Here is a 16,977-nt window from a genome sequence, read left to right on the forward strand (position 1 = left end):
TTACCTCCAAACTAGAAACACACTCACAAAGATCAAGTGCTTCTTCAGATGAAGGAGACTCAACTCAGGAGGCTGGAGCCAAAGTTCACGTCTTTCAACCAAACTCTCAACCAACCATTTAGACTGAATCTGGCTGTTTCCCATGATGTCCAAAAGCCAAACAACGAGCAATCTTGTGTGCAGAAGCTCTTCTCTAGGACTGGTTTTAAAGCCACAGAAATGTCTTTTTTAAAAACAAGCCCAGATCTTTATTATCTATCTAATAAAGAGAATGGTGCCATGTTCCCCCTTGCAGATTTGAGCTCTTGATGCAAGAACCGACAGTTAGCCTCATAAATAACCACATAGTCACAGAGAACCATAAACGCTCTAAATGGTTTGTTTATCTTTCCTCTGTTTGTAAACAGTGACACCAATATCTCTACTGCTTTGGTTCCCAGTGAGATAAAATAACTGTAACGTGGAAATGATGGACCTAAAAGCTACCACTGTGAGTAAACAAATATTCTAACAATTAACAAATGGCTATCTGAATCCTATTTTTAGCCTACAGAGGAAGGAAAAACCCATAAATGTGGTCCCAGACTAGCATAAAAGGATGACTTCTACATCCGTACTGACCCCTGTCCCCTCGTAATGCTCTCCCGACTGAGTCACACAGCTAATAGTAATTATCAGCCATCTCATAAAGAAGCCGCTAAGCAGTTTGCTCTGTTTTGGGGAAGACAAGAGCACTCAACACAGGTGTTTCCACTTAATAGAGAACATGTGGGGAGGACTGCCATTCCTGTGTCAGGGTATGTGCTTGGGCTTTGTGCATTCCTACCTACTCCCTTCGGTGGCCCACTCACTTGCCTGACAAGAGGAAGCATGACATCATAAAGAGACGGGGGTGGGCAATATAAATGATCTCAGTCTGCCCCCCCCCCCCTCCACAACAATCCTCAATGAAACTGTGAGATTAACCCACATTTTATTCGTATTCAGCCTCATATAACCCCTACTGAAGACACTTCCAGTGCCCCATTTACAGCAACATTATCTGGACTACTTCTAGGCTTCTGAGATTCCACATGCTGGTGATTGGAGCTTGGGTTCAATGAGCTCAGCTTAGTGCTGGCTGACGTTGTCCTGTTGGCACTCTGCAGTACCTGTCCATCAGAAGAGCTTGGTATTGCTGAGATCCCAGCAGCTCTGCTGGCTTGCAGTGTGAACTGGTTTGGAGGGTCTGCCAAGAGCAATATTGAAACCATTCTGCATTTGGTGTTCTGCTCTTTGGTGTGGCACAGGCATGAATTTCAGGGTAATTGCCAGCTTTACTGCTCGCCCTCTACTTTTAAAACCTTAAAGACATAGTTAAGACTTGGGTTTAAGGGTTCCCATCATTAACTAAAATCTTTCAAACTGCAGAACAAATAAAATGTCACCTTATTTACGTACGTCTAGATACCACCCTTTCTTTCTCATTCTCTCACTCTCCTTGACAGTGCATTTGCTGACCTGCAAGACTAAATGATTTTCAGCTGTGTAAAGGGGTCACATGTTTGTGAAGGAACATAAACCTTTTTTCCTTCCCTTTCTGCTTCTCCTCTTACTGGAACCAAGAATGGGCTGAGAGAAAACACACACATACAGGAAAGAAAAGTGGAGAGCAGAAATGCATGTGCTCTTGTATGTAGAGCTAGTCTATAAAATACACAGCCTAAATCCAAACACACAGCTTTTCTGCATAGGAGTGTGACTTTGATATAGACAGCAAATGAGATATTACTCAGGAACCACAGACCTGGTAAAAAAAAAAGACGTCCAAGGTCCTGCTTTTGAGTGCCACACATGTCTGAATACAGTGTAGTATTACCGATTTTTGATAATAAAAAAACAACCACAATCTGCCACAACAACAGATCTGACCATTCAAGGCATGGGCTCCACAAGACCTCAGAAAGCCTCCTGTGGTATCTGGCAAGTAGCAGATCCTTTACATCTTGTAAGTTTTGAGGTGGGGGCTCCATAGATCTAATCAATGAGTCTTAGGTGCCCATGACCCTGTCGCTGGCTTACTGGTTGTCCTTTCTTGAACCACTTTTGGTAGGTACTAACTACTACATACCGAGAACACCCTACAAGACTTGTGTGATATTTGGAGATGCTCTGACTCAGCCGTTTAGCCATGACAGTTTGGCCCTTGCCAAAGTGACTCAGATCAGGCCTCTGAGTGGACTATGGCCCAAAGATTGCAGGTTCGAACACATCACCTTCAAGAACTCTTTGTCATTCTTTTCACAGAAGGTACACACATGTTGTTCTGCTCCATGTTAATCAGGCATTTAACATGTATTAGAGGTCTAGCAGTCTGCTTTTTATGTCTTCTACAAAGAAAAAGTTAACTGGGTAAAGGTTTTAGCAGGCAAGTATTGGAAATAATATTTATAAGCTAAATAATTATTACTGCTATGAAGTATATCAGGACACAGCAATGCAGTTGTAAGTTTAAAAGACTCCATTGCACCCAGACAAGCTCTTCCTCAAGCTGGAGCTGCAATAAACCACTCAGCGAACACGACAGGCAGTGAATGCACGACTTGTAACTCAGTATATCTGGCAGCAGTCATGTTTATAGCCTCCACGGCTGGGACAGCTCCTTTAGAAATCCTTCCTGGCTTAGGTCTTTCCTTTGTCTTCTTTAACTATTGTTAAACCTGACCCTGTATGACAGGGCTGGTTTCACAATGAAGTGGAGAGAGAAGGCCATCTGCTTCAGCTAATAAAAAGTCCCAAATGACCTGAGTGACCTCTACCTGTCCCTCCTCCTGACCCTCTGCTCAGAAAACTGATGAGTTTACTTCATCTAGGGGCAGTGGCTTTCAAGCACATCCTCAGGGCCCCCTACCAGACAGTGCAGATATTTTGAGATGTGCAAAAATGTGGACCCTCCAAAAAGCCACAAGGACAGGTTTCGAGGCTCATGCAAAGGCTTGTTCGGTTATGTTGCTCACTTACTGTTGAGCACTGAGGGGTTTTCAGTACAAGTGCACTGTTTGCTATGATACACATATTTCTGGCTTTTTTTTTTAGCCCATATGACACCATGTTTTTGACTCAGTCATTCTGCTTTGTGTTAATTATTCAGTGAAACCATGCACTGTTCATAGTAGAGAATGCACCCACATACAAGCCCTTAGAGCTTGAGAAGTTAACGACAACTCCAGTAGGTAAACTCTAGGATGTAAATGAACATATCATTCATTAACACAATTTACTGCACTGTTTATTTCCTGCACTGTGCATCTGAGCATCTGTAGCACCAAAAGTCAGGTATATGCACTTGTATTTGCATTTGGTTAAAGGACAGTAGCCCACTGCCCTTACTACTGCATTGATCCCTGTTGAGAATGTGACCAATACTGACAAAGCTGTGTCTTTATGCACTGTTTATCATTCAACCTGCACCGAAGTCTGCAACCTCTACACGCACAAAAGTGGGTTGCTAGTATAACAACACTCTCTGTCTCTTTGAAAGTGATAGCCATCAGTTTGTGGAGGAGAGTTTAAGGAGAGAGGACATTACTTAGGGTCAGAGCAGGGCCATCGGCCCCCATCAGTTACATAACTAAGCGTCCACTCCAAACAGCAGATCATTATCACCCCAGTGTCACCAGAGCCTGGGTGCATGGAGATTTACATAAAGATGAGGGAAATGCTGGAGGCAAATAGCTGTAAAGATAAAAGCAGGCAATTGTTTGAGGTAGTTCCCAAAAGACAACAACAGATTTACAAATGTGTGTTGGTGAGTAGCAGAAATGTGGTGGTTTTCTGAGAACCGTATTTGCATACGTCTGTGTTCATCACAGAGTCGCTGAGTAACTGAAGCACGAGGGAAACGGTTGTCGTCTGGATTTTTGCTTTTTGAATTTAGAATTATCTTTGGAGTCTGTTCGGAATCCCTCTATTTGAAGGAGAGAGAGTAGTAGTGTTATAAACCACATAGGACATAAACAGAAGTAGAGAGTGTGCGTAACAGCATACTTAAAGACTCCGTCCCATCTGTACTTGACTTTAAAGCCCAAAAGCAAGAGAAACCAAGACAACTCCTTATTTCCGACTCTCTTTCTGTGCTGGACAATAGCAGCCAAACCCTGGACAGTAGGAGTGTTCCACCTGGGACGTGCACAAAGATACAGACCCAGAAAGACAGAAGACTAGGAATTTCTAGTCCACGCCTATATGGTCCACACCCATATCAACAATGACCATCAGATTATATGTTATGTAAATTCAAACAGATGAAAGCTTGCATGCTAATTATGTGGTACTAGTCATTTTGATCAAGTATAAGCATCATACTAGACCAGTGCTGATCCCGAAACTTTGCCAGGAGCTGCATCTGAAACCTCCTGGCAGACGTTTGAAGTTTCATGAGGCCTTGTCAGTAGTCTGCTTAAAAATGAAGCCCGAAGCCTGGTGCTGTCAGTGATATACTCTGGAATTCTGGAGCCTTGAGCAGCGCCAGACTTCGCTCTCTCTCGCTCTCGCACTTTTTCTCCCTCTATCGCCCTCCCCTCCTCCTCCTTCTAACAGCTGCTTCTCATAAAGCTTGTCCACAGCGGCCAGCCCTGGAGGACCCACTAAACGTATGACATCATGCTCTCTGCACCTCTCCACGGCAGAAAAAGAAGAGAGGTTGAGAGAGAGAGAAATGCTCGGGAGAGAATCTTTGAATTCCATATACCTGGAACAAGCAACCTGACCATGTGTGAACTGATCATAAAGTATATGTTGCACCAGACCCGTTGCATGTCTTTAATCGCTCCATGAATCTCCATTTTCCCCTTTACACTGCCACTGATTCCGTGCACAAGCTGAAGGCAGTCGACTATAATGAACAGGGTTCTGAAAAAGCTGCGGAACCTATTAAACAGTCCGTCCATTTACTTGTCCGCTTCTTGTCTGATGAGTCACTCATCAATCCGTTTGGCCTCTTTGCAGTCATTTTGTCTTTGCTTGAGGGCCTTAGCCAAGACTGAAATGACTTTAGTGTTCATTCCTTTCTCTCTTCAACACATGGAGGGGTGGTGGGGGGGCTCCTCTGCAATCAATTTCATGCACCACTAAACATTTAGCAAGCCCGTGATAGAAACACAGTGTGTGAGAGAGTGTGGAGTGTGTGTGTGTTCTTCTGTACTGGTGGAGGCACTCAGTGGGGGACTAACTTTCACCCAGTGCCTCTGTGTTCAATGAACTCACATTCCAGCAATTTCTAGCAGAGAGAGAGAGAAAGCGAAAGAGAGAGAGAGTGAGAGAGTTCAATTTAAACATATCTGACTTGCCTACATATGGAGCCAAGCAGCAGACTGAAAATCCTGTGAATTCTGACTCTTAAAACTGCACACATTAGATCCACAAATCGATTCAGCGGCCTGGAGGTTCAGCTTAACATACCTGATATGGAAAAGCAGTAAAGAGTTATTACCCCAGTTTTAGGCTCCCAGTTCATCTAGAACCCATCCAATTTCGAAGCATTAAAAGGACTCACACCTACAAACTATTTTGTGAGGATGCTTTGATCACAAGCTCCTACAACAGCTCTAAGGCTAGCCTCTCAATTAGCCCTGACCAATGACTGTAAAAACATGGACAACATGGTTCCTTTCCCTTTCATCCTTTAGAAATGAAGCCAAAATGGTTTGCCATGTTGTCAAATTTGCAACCAGAGTCTGAGCAGTAGAGACCAGAGGCAAAGCCAGACTCGCCTACTCATGGTAGACCCACCACTTTCCCTTTGACCAAGTGTCTCAGACTGCTGGCTGACTGCTGGCTGCTAGACCCCCCCTTGCCCTGCCATTGTTGGCCTAGCTGGGAAAGGACATATGGCAGACAGGAACACAGCCAGTTTAGCTACAGAATGGAGCAGGAACCAGAGAGGATACCACAAACAATTAAAGACAGTTTAGACAAGGAAAAACGAGAGGGGAAATGGGCTATTTTGTCATTGAAACGTGAGGATGGGCGGAGCTTCACATCATACTGCAACCAACCAGTGGTGGCTCCACTTTTGAGACTTTTGCACTGTCCATGCTTTTTACAGTCATTGGCTCTGACTAGTCTACGTTCCTGGTTGAAACTACAGGGTCGTTGTCCTCTGCTGTTGTTGCACCTAAACTCTGAAACAGTACACCAGCTGATATCAGACACCACTGACAGTGATCGTTATTAAAATGCATGTATCTTAAATCCAAGTCCATGGTAGATATGCAGCTCAAAAAAAAAATTTCTCAAAAAACACTCAATTTTATTTCTTAAATTTGCATCTCTGCATGTATGGCAGTCATTTAATTCCAGGCATTTTATCAAACAAAGCTGAGTTACCTGAAGTCACCCAACAGCAATGTGAAAGACTAGTGGAGAGCCTGCCAAGACATGAAAGCTGTGATTGGCAGTCAAGGTTATTTCACCATAGTGATTTTTGAATGCTCTAAAAGTTTAAACATTAGTACTGTGTGGGATGGTGGGACAAACATGTTCATCAAATGTACTTACTGACTAACTTAGTACTTGTTAAATGTGTGTTTTGCCTGTTTGAGATGAGCCCTTCAGTGTTTTCTTACTTTAGAAAGCCAAGAATCTCTCCTTTATCAGACCTTCTGGACTCCTCTTGCTTCTGGAGAAGCAAAGACATGTTTAGTATTTGATGTGTGCTTTTTTAGTTAATGAGACCAGATGCTAGGCTAACAATGCTATCAAACACTGGACTTAAGACTGCTACCAACCTCATCTCAGTAACCCAATGCTAAAATCATCACTTATTTGCCAAATCTATTGAAAAACTATGGCATGGGTATGCCATGCTCTTGGCACATGTAGAGCAAGAGAAGTGTATTGTTTGTCTTTACAGACTAAACTTTACAGAAGACAATGTGTCTGTGCCAACACTGAAGCTGGATGGATTCTGAGCAGGTTAAGAATTGTTTTTGAGGCATCAATTTACAGTGATGAGATTGGTGACAGTCTACATCTGGTGTTTGTTAGCAATGTTAGCCTAGCATCTCCCACTGAACACTACATAGCAAAACATCAAATATCAAAGAAGTCTTGGCTGATTGACTGCATTTGTGCCAAGTAATACACTTTGCCCATTTATTTATTTGGGTTACTGAGTTATACATGCCTTTGTTACATGGCAATTGCGTCTTGGGGTCATCGTCATGACACAGCTCTTGCTCAAAATGACCAAAACTCCACAGTCCAATTGCTAACTGGTATGGCGATAAGTGCTTCCATCACCCCAGTTTTAGGCTCCCAGCTCATCTAGAACCCATGCATTTTTAAGCACTAAAAGTTGCTTTTTAAAAGGGAATGCTTTGTTCACAAGCTCCTACAAGAGCTCTAAGGCTAGCCTCTCAATTAGCTATGACCAATGACTGTAAAAACATAGACAACATGGTTCCTTTCTCTTTCATCCTTTAGAAATGAAGCCAAAATGGTTTGCCATGTTGTCAAATTCGCAACCAGTCAGAAATCAGTAGAGATCAGAGGCAAAGCCAGACTCGCCTACTCATGGTAGACCCACCACTTTCCCTTTGACCACGTGTCTCAGACTGCTGGCTGACTGCATAGCAACACATCAAATATCAAAGAAGTCTTGGCTAATTGACTGCATTTGTGCCAAGTGATAAATTATGTCCATTTGATTATTTTCACCAAACTATTTCTTTAACTGCCTGTGCCTGTGCAAACAAACACAATCACAGGGAGGCAGGCACCTGGGCTGCTAGACCCCCTGTCCTGCCATTGTCAGCCTAGCTGGGAAAGGACATATGGCAGACAGGAACACAGCTAGTTTAGCTACAGAATGCAGCAGGAACCAGAAAGGACCACAAACAATTAATTTATGTGTGTGTTTGTTCCTTATCAATCCATTCTAAATATAGAGTTGTTATGTTATTGTCTCTTTTGAATCGTGATTATGGCCCCGCTGGTTGTTGTGTCTACTGTGTGAGACAAAAAGAAAATGGCCCTGCCTGTGTGTGGCTGTCTGTTTTGTAGAACATTATAATGTAATGTGAAAAACGGCTTTAGAAAACAAATGATAATGCCACATAAGAGTTTCTTTAGTTTCCTGGGCACAGCAGAAGCAGGAACACATATAATTATGGCATTGAAACCAAACCATACAACTAACCATGAAACAAACACTATGGGCTACAATGGTAAAAGCAGGCAAACACTCTACAACAAACAGCTATTGGCTTGTTTATGTGAGCTCCATCTGAGGACTGGCATCGCAGAAAGACAGACAGATAGACAGAAAGAAAGACAGACAGACACAGGAAAAAAGAAAGACAGGATGTGGCATCATGACCTCCATCCTGTCCCCACCACACATATACTATAGCTGTCCACATTTAAGTGAGAGGGAATTCTGTACAATTGGTCAGCATGTCTACATTGGGTCTGCGGAAAGAGGAAGAGTCCCTAGGAAAGGAACCGGTTTCTGTCTGTTTGTCAGTGTGAAGAATAGACAGAGGACACAGGATACTGCTGAGCAAACTGAAGCTGTTTCTTTTCAGCAACCATGACTACTCGCTTCTAGTGCATAAACTGATGAATGGCTGGAGGTCATTTCCCAAAGACACTGCAATGCCATTGAAATATACAAGCTGTTATGAAATGCCAAGAATGGCAGAATCAAAGAATAGCGCAAAAGGGGTAGAAACCTTACACTGAGAATATATTGGGGGATCTTGTCTTGTTCTTTTAAAAGAAGAAGTATGGAGCTTGAAAATCATTTCAATGGAATTTGGAATAGGGAGAATGGCTTCTCTATCATTGCCACTCCACCTATGTAACTTACTCTCCCCTGGCAGCCGACACGCTCCTTTCACGATCCTGTATCCTCCAGCTTGTCAACAAGTGCATGTGTACAGCTGTCCATCAGAGAGAGCTCAAAGCATGATCCCTCGATAAACCACACTTCGCAACTGTAGGGGGAGCCCAGTAGCAGTAACTCAAATAGCAACTCTCGCATTAAGCTTTAAAAAAGGGCTCCCTCAAGGGTGCTTTACTAAAGCCAATAGTTGAATGTAGAACCATGACAACTCTTGGTGCGTAGTGATGTGATGTGAAGTTAAGTGGTGTGTGATGTGTGTAAATGGTCTTTACACTTTATAAAGACATAACTGTGGGCAGTTTTATTTTATACTGATATAAATTTGGTTGAATGTTTTCATAAGGACATTACATATTAATATTTAAAGGAACTTGAAGTAATTGGTAAGAAAGAAAAAGACAAATGGTAAGGAGAATGTGTAATGTGTTAAGGTATGTTTTCTGTCTTGGAAAAGTGATTATGTAAAAGTACAAGTATTCAGAGCCAATGCTTGAGTAAGTACAAGTAGAGTAGAGTAACAGAGCACAATCAGTTAGGAATTCTCCACTGGTTCTCAGTCTCAGTCCTTCTCTTGTATAGGTGGTATGAACACTGAGTAAACAGACATTTTTAAAAAGCTCTCTGCTATACTTAAATTCAACCTCTTTGATCGGCAAGGGCATATCCAGTTAGCCTACATCAACGGCCTACCTGGAGCCAGCTAGCTGATATACAGAGCTGCATTATACAGAGCAATTATGCCTTTTCTGCCACTGAAATCTCTCATATCTCATTTTCATTGATATGCTTTTCACAGTAAAAAGATATAGTTTCCAATTACTCAACTCCCTTTCAACAGTGTTTTGGGACCTATCGAGTTATTACTGAATGGCACTCTGTGAGCAGGTGGAGAGAATTAGTCTGGAGAAGCACCTGCAACAGATCTAACACAATACCCTACCTGTTACTGGTCTTACTCAAGCACATAGCTAACTGCTATCTATACCTAGTGTTTATCTGTTTTACGGCTCTGACTTTGCAAAAAGAATATGCTGATCAAATCTGATATTTTTTTAGGCTGTTCACACTGATGACAAATAAGCAATGCTTTGCGCAAATAAGCAATGCTTTACATGAGGTTTCAATTTCATCTTCAGCAGCATTACAGGAGCTATCAAGTAGTTCCAAGGCTGACAGCTGGGCTTATCATTGAGAATGCGTTCAAGCTCACAGTAAAAAAGGCCACAGACGCTTCTTTGGTTTGCGTGCTTGATTTCTTTAAACTTCGTTTTAAGCTGTTCATTTTCCTTTGACACAGCAGCCACGTCCTCCCGTGGGCGAGTTCGGCCATGTCTTCAGAAAGTTCTTCAAACACAGAGAGGTTGAGATATGTGCCTTCTATTTTGTCCAAACAGAGACATCACCACAAATATTTATGAGGTCTGTTACCTCCCGCCACTGCTGTCTGTCGTCCATTTTCCCTTCTCCTTAGCAAACACAGAGTTAAATTGACATAAAAGAAACATTCCAATCTGTCTGTTCAGACTTACACTGCCTCGTATTGGATTTGTATCGGATTTCAGTATGACATTTGAAAGTGGCCCAAATGGAAAAATTAGGCCCTGTGTGAACATAGCCAATGTGAACCACAAACAAAACATTTAATGGATTTGGGCAACTCTTACCTGCTGCTTGAACACAGCATAGAGAGCTCATGGCACAGTAAATGTGCTGAAAGTTCTATATGAACCTTAGCCCTACTCATTGTCACAGTTTTGTGTTTGGCTAAATTACAGAAGATTATTCCAAAATGACAACTACAAGCCTGAGCTTTATAAGTCACAAGAAACCCTAATTGTAAGGTTGAATGTGGAGCGGGGAATTTTGGTACTATTGGACATGATATAGCTGAGTATTACAGAAGTAGGGGAGTTTAGGGAGAGGCTTTAGCAAGATTGAATAATACCCAAACCTAAAGCATATCCCTTGACAGCTTACGGTTCCTCTGACTTTCCAACTTGGCTTGAAGGAAGCATAGTTTCTATGAAATGCCTGCAAACGTTCTGCATAATTAGTCCTATTTTCCACCAGAGAGGAGAAGAGAACCCCAAATGAATGGAAATGTCTACAGTGGTGCCTACTGGTAGTTTAAACTGAGCATCTGATGAACATCTTCTACATTTTGAACTGTGCTATTCAGGTAGACAGGTTAGTTCTACCCCTGTAATTTGAATTCCATTAACTGCAGCTTTATGGGCTTGCAAGGTATCACCTTAAACTGATAAAACATCATTTACATGTAGGGTTGATGACTGAACATTAACCAATTTGTGCGTAAAGCACATTCCTCAAACTCTAAGACAAAGTTTGGGATTGCTCTTACACAGTAAGAGCTCACTTGGTTTAGACCGAAAGTCGAATCGCTGAGCCCATCATCAGGGCTTTATCCGCAGGCCCTGTGTGACTGCAAGATTTCTTTCTCTCGCCCCCTTTCTCTGTGAGCTGACTCTGTGCCAGGGCTCCAGTTACCCTTCCTGTTTTCCCTCACGCTTCTGCGGTTCCGCCTGACCATTCCCACCGGCGTTCCCGCTCCCAGCCCTGCGCGCCTCAGCACAGACGGATTCCTATAATTCCCTGCAGTATTCCCACAGGAGCCCAGCGTGGCGAGAGCTTGGGAAAGTGCTCTTCCGGAGTCAAGGATCCACCAAGCAACAGATAGCTTTCCTCCTTCTCTCTCTGACTCTCTCTCTCTCTCTCTCTCTCTCTCTCTCTGACCCCCACCCCCCTACTCTCAAAATCAACATTTCCAGAGTGAATGTAAACCAAGCAGCCAGAGTGATAAAGTGAGTCTAAATGAAACATAAAGCTTGGCAGATGGAGTCCAAAACCCTCCGTGCCCCTTACGAGCACTTTAAAAGAAGTGACTGAACCAAATACTTTGCTTCTCCACCTAAATTGAAGTCAGATGGGTCACTGGTGGATTTATGGCTAAATAAAATCAACCTAATCGCTGCCTACTCCATGATGGCCCTCCATGCTTAAATCTAAGAGGATGTCATTAGTGAACGCATGACGCATCGCATCCAGATTCCATAAACAACTGCAAACATGCTCTGCAGATAAATCTACACGGGTCGTCACTGTAGTCAGCCCCTGATATTACAGCCACATCTTGCATGCACATTGCACAGCGAGCCCAAAGGCTCTCTACTGTGGTAGGGAATTTAGCACAGGGCTTCACCACAGAGTCAGAGTTAATGGATGAGGGCTGCAGTGGCCTGCACCACATCAGAGAAGCCCCATATGTTTGGTAGCAATGGGCAGAGAGAGATTCCTCCTCATGCTAGCTCTCCCAAAACGGGGTTAGCAAAGCGAACCCTCTGACCGTACTTGTCCACAGAAGCGATGGGATAGTGCAAGGACCCCAAGAGCTGAACTCTGCAGTCCATTTTACAAAAACATTCTAACGCTGGCCTTTAGCATTAACATTTCCAAAAAACAACGCATGCGCTTATTAGAAGGTTTAGTGTTCTGGCCAACAATGACAAACAGGTATTCAATGTTCAGGTTAGCTTGCTTGGTGTAGTGAGGGCATCCAGCAGAGTTATGCTATTCCCTCAAATTACAATTTTAAACCATTTACAAAAGAATGATTAAACCGGACAAGTTTTATACTGCGAGGACCAAAGTATTGGGACATCTGATCATTCATTGTTTCTTGAAATTTAAAAGACAGTATTAAAAAAGTTGATCCTGATAAAAGAGTTGACCCTGGTACTATCCAGGGAAAATGTTCTACTAGATTGTGGAACATTGTTGTGAGGATCTTATTTCATTCAGCAACAAAAGCGTTAGTGAGGTCAGGGTGTTGGATGATCACCATCCCACCTCATTCCCAACTCATTCCCAACAGTACTGAAACTAGCACCATCATTCCAGAGAACACTGTTCCACTGCTCCACAGCTCAGTGCTGGGGTCTTTGTACCTGGAGTGCATGGTGCCAATAGGTTCATGTTTACCTATTCTATTGGCAGTTCTTCTCTACAGGGACTAGACAATGATCCTGTGTCAGCAGTGGGTGCAACTTAAAGTAGCTGAATGCATTCATTAGAAGGGGTGTCCACAGACATTTGGACATACCATTGACCACCTGAAATTCCCATGTGGACAATGAAGTTAAACTTGACTTGATTTGAAGAAAGAGTGGCCCGTGGCCTAGTTGTGAGTGTGCAACCACAAGGCAGTATCAAATCCCAGGACCGACTGGGTACATAAACACCTTCCCCAGTTGCCCCAGGTGGCAATATTCAGTTGGCAACACTGTGCTGATCCCACAGTGTACAGTTAGCATCACAAAATAACAAGCATCAACATCACTAGATGAATAAAGTATAATCTAAATACAAAGTCTATTTCCAGTTTATTTGTAAAACTGCCTCAGGTTAGTCAACTGGTTGGCTAGCAGCTGGATCAGTAGTCGCCAATCCTCCTCCTAGCTGAGCTGCCTTTCTACAAGTTTCTACTCCAACCTAAATTTACCACATCCCATTCAGCCAATGCAGAACTTCTGAAGGCATTACCTAGTTACGAGCAGGTAGCTCTCCAGGAGCTGGGTTGGAGACTGCTGAGCTAAATAATGTAAGCTTTCTTGTAGAAGCTTTGTCTCAGGAGGAGGAAATGTGTTTAGCTATTACCTGGAAAAGTCAAGTAACACAAATGTACATAACTACTATGAGCTTTGTGTTCATGTTAGTCTTTTGCAGGATACACACATGATGCAAAGCTTTCGTCATCCCCACTGCAGTTGAAATGAATACCAATGAACATCTAACGCGCAACTCTCAAAACATTTGACAGAATTTTACAAGAATAAGGTTGTTCCTACTGCAATCTTTTTTTAATCCAGCCTATCTATGCTAGATAGTTCTTATTTGTGCTAAGTAGGTGTATATATATATATTTATATGAAGGTATATGATCAAGATGTGGGTTTTCAAAAAACAGATATTTGGCCTCAGAATGCAATGGAATGAATTTCCTTTCATGGTGGGTTGGTGACTAATTTAATAAGCTTTGCTTTTATTGGTTAATTCATAGAATTGCAATGGCTCACATAGAAGCCACAGTGTTTTTAATACTGCAAAATATTGTAAGTATTAAAATCTTACTGCATACTATCCTGTCCTGCAGTGTGTAGTTAACTAGAAACTAGGAATTTGGCCCTCCAGGAGCAAAATTAGAGTAATATTTCTGGATTTTACACATATATGACTTCAGTTAAGCAGCGTTACACAGTTCTCACAAGTGGCGTCCTGCCCACAGTGCGGTTAGCAGTGTGCCGAGCCCAGAGTAGCAATCATACAGGATCTGTTCTCCTTGTTACACATCAGAGGAGCATCAACATGATTTTGAAGCTGTTATTTAAGGTAATTTAAAAATTACTCTTTGTCTTTGGCACACGTTTTAGACCTAGTGTTTCATCTACAGAAAATAAACTGACTTCACACACAGGAACCCCTCTGTCTCTCCCATCGTCCTGCTGGAACAACTGCCCTACAAAGTGCATTGAACCTTGACAGGGTCCGTGTCAGAGCAGCAGCTTGCAGGCACAGCTCCAGCGGCAGCAGGGGGTGGGAGAGAAGGGAGGCTGAAGATGAAGAAGGACAGGAAGGAGAGAAGAGTGTGTGTGAAGAGGGGAGGGGGCAGAAACTGCAGCATCTGTGCTCCGTTCCCAACCACTCCAACACAATACCCGAGAGCTCAGAGAATCCTGAGCGGCCAGAATTCCCTCAGCAGCGCCGCGGGGTGCATTCTGGAAATGTCGCCACGGAGACGGCCAGCGGCGGCCTGGCTGGGAGGGAAGCTCATGAGTCTAGAGTAGCCACAGTGTACACACACCCCGCAGAGTTACTGTAACAATATGGGTTTCCACTGCATTGCGGTGAAATGACTAAGCTTCTGACCGGGTGCAGGGACCACGTCAGTACAATAGGGACAGATGTTGGGACACATGTCACACGGATCCAACCACTAACGCAAGAGTGTGATAAATAGAGACAGGCACGCACAGATACATGACTCATGCGTACAAACCACACATAAACATTAATGCCTAATCAAACACAGATAACATGCTTAGCAGCACTGATAGCAGCTCAGACAAAAGAGATCTCTCATTTTCTTGTTGGCTTTCATTTTAAGGCTTAATCCACTACCAGGTCGTGTCAGACAAACACAATAAGGATTTAGGCACTCATATTTGATTCAGAGTCGCTTCATATTGCCTTCTAAAGTAATACTGTGGTTGGGAGGAGAGTGCTCCCACCCTATCGAACAGGCCTGAGGTCAGATAACAGGCTCCAAGAGGTCCAGACCTCTGTCCAGAGCACTTCAACACAAACACACAGTTTTTATTACTATATACAAATCCTGCATTCTCAAACCTCTTCTGGAAGTCTATAGTGTAATGAATTGTGCCTGTATGTGTCATTGTTAGTAATTACAGGCCCGGCCGCTTGAAACACGCTGAAGACGAAAAAGCTGAGTTGGTAAATAAAGGGTTGAAGACTTTGGCGCAGAGCGCGCCCGTGAGTCAGTGACTGCATGACAGAGGTCAGAATTACCCTGAACAGCTCAGAAATTGAGTTAGGCTGCCCTTAGAAGTCATCCTTAAAGCACCGCTGGACTGAGTAAGTGAAATGGATTGGATTGCAGTGAATCATGCTGTTGTTTGGGGCCAAACAGCAAAAGAGGAACACTGTCTAAAATGAAATGTATGACAGACATCTGTTGTAGGACATCCGGTAAAAAAAAATACATGAACTACATTAATGACGTTTTACACTGCTACACTGATAAGCAAAGATAGCTGTGCTTGTTTATCTAACTGCCAGAAGAGTTTGCCGGTGAAAAACGAATGAGATTGGATAGGCAGGTACATTTTGATACGCATGTTCTGAGAGTTATCAGTTATCTGAGAGTTAACTGCTCTGTTTACAAGCCCCCCCCCCCTTCCTTCAGCACAGCAGTGAAGAGAGACCATTGTTATATGGGCTAAAATGACTCGCCTCACTTATCCAATTACCCACTTCTCTATATCTGCTCTTTCTCCCTGTCTGCGCTGGAATGCGCCCATTTAACACAACCCTCTTCCTGAGCTCCACCAATAATGTGCCATAAAGGTAATACTGTTTAGAGGTCCAATCCAGTTCTGACTATTTGTCCACAGTGTGAAGCAAAGCCAGCAATGTATTCTCTTCTCAGCCCCTGAGTTTGGTTTCTATGGGTAGAAAGAAACTTTTGGACCTGGCTGGTCAACTTGAGTGTTCATGAAAAAGTCTGGGGTGGTCAGACCACAGTGCTTAACTCGATCAAAGGTGTGATTCACATTCACATGCATTCTCCAGCAAGTTAACCTATACAAAGAACTGCACACATGCCCTGTAATGCTCACTCACTTACTCATTCACTTACTCACTCACTCTCAAGACACATACTCTCAAACATACACACACACAGCTGTACCTTGCTTGGTTGGTTGAGCCCTGCAGAAGCGCTCTTGTAGTGGTTTCTCATTTTGTGAAACCTGATACTGAGTATGGCAGCATCCACTCGATGACTTCCCTCGGAGCAGTTAGTCCTTCTTCTTCTGCTGCTTCTCTCCGTCCTTTTGCTCCCTTCCTTCACCCTTTCCTTGATTAAATCCTCCTCTTTTCTGTGAACCGGTTAGAAGAGCCCCCCTTGGCCTTTTCCTCAAACTTGCTTTGGGAAGGGAACAAGAAAACAAAGTGAGTCTGAGCGCTCTGTGCACAAACCTCTGCCCCAGGCAACTTTATCTCTCTCCCTCTTGCTTCTCCCTGTGTGCTGTTGCCTTCCTCTCTAACTCACTCTTTCTCTGGACTTTTCCCACCCCTCCTTCCTCACTCTGGGACCCCCCTCCCTCTCCCTCTCCCTCTCCCAGTCTCTCTCTCTCTCTCTCTCCCTCCTCTGCTTTCCCATCATCCCCCCACCCCCTACTGCTGAACTAATCTGCAGCTGGCTGAGTGATTGGAGGTCTGGTTGTCCTGGAGACGAAGAGTCCTGCTTTAGACTAGTGGAGCAGGGGAAGACA

General features: G+C 43.4%; 1 protein-coding gene across 1 annotated transcript in view; it reads right to left on the reverse strand.

Annotated features, from left to right (window-relative positions):
* The window catches only part of LOC140549034 (DENN domain-containing protein 2A), a 35,322-nt gene extending 18,584 nt beyond the window's left edge, over positions 1 to 16,738 (reverse strand). Inside the window, exon 1 of the mRNA XM_072672262.1 lies at positions 16,392 to 16,738. The gene's annotated coding sequence lies outside the window, so the exon portion shown is untranslated. The remainder of the gene's footprint in view (positions 1 to 16,391) is intronic.
* Between the last annotated feature and the right edge of the window lie 239 nt (positions 16,739 to 16,977).

The sequence above is a fragment of the Salminus brasiliensis genome, chromosome 2 (assembly GCF_030463535.1).
Source record: "Salminus brasiliensis chromosome 2, fSalBra1.hap2, whole genome shotgun sequence".
NCBI classification, from domain to species: domain Eukaryota; kingdom Metazoa; phylum Chordata; class Actinopteri; order Characiformes; family Bryconidae; genus Salminus; species Salminus brasiliensis.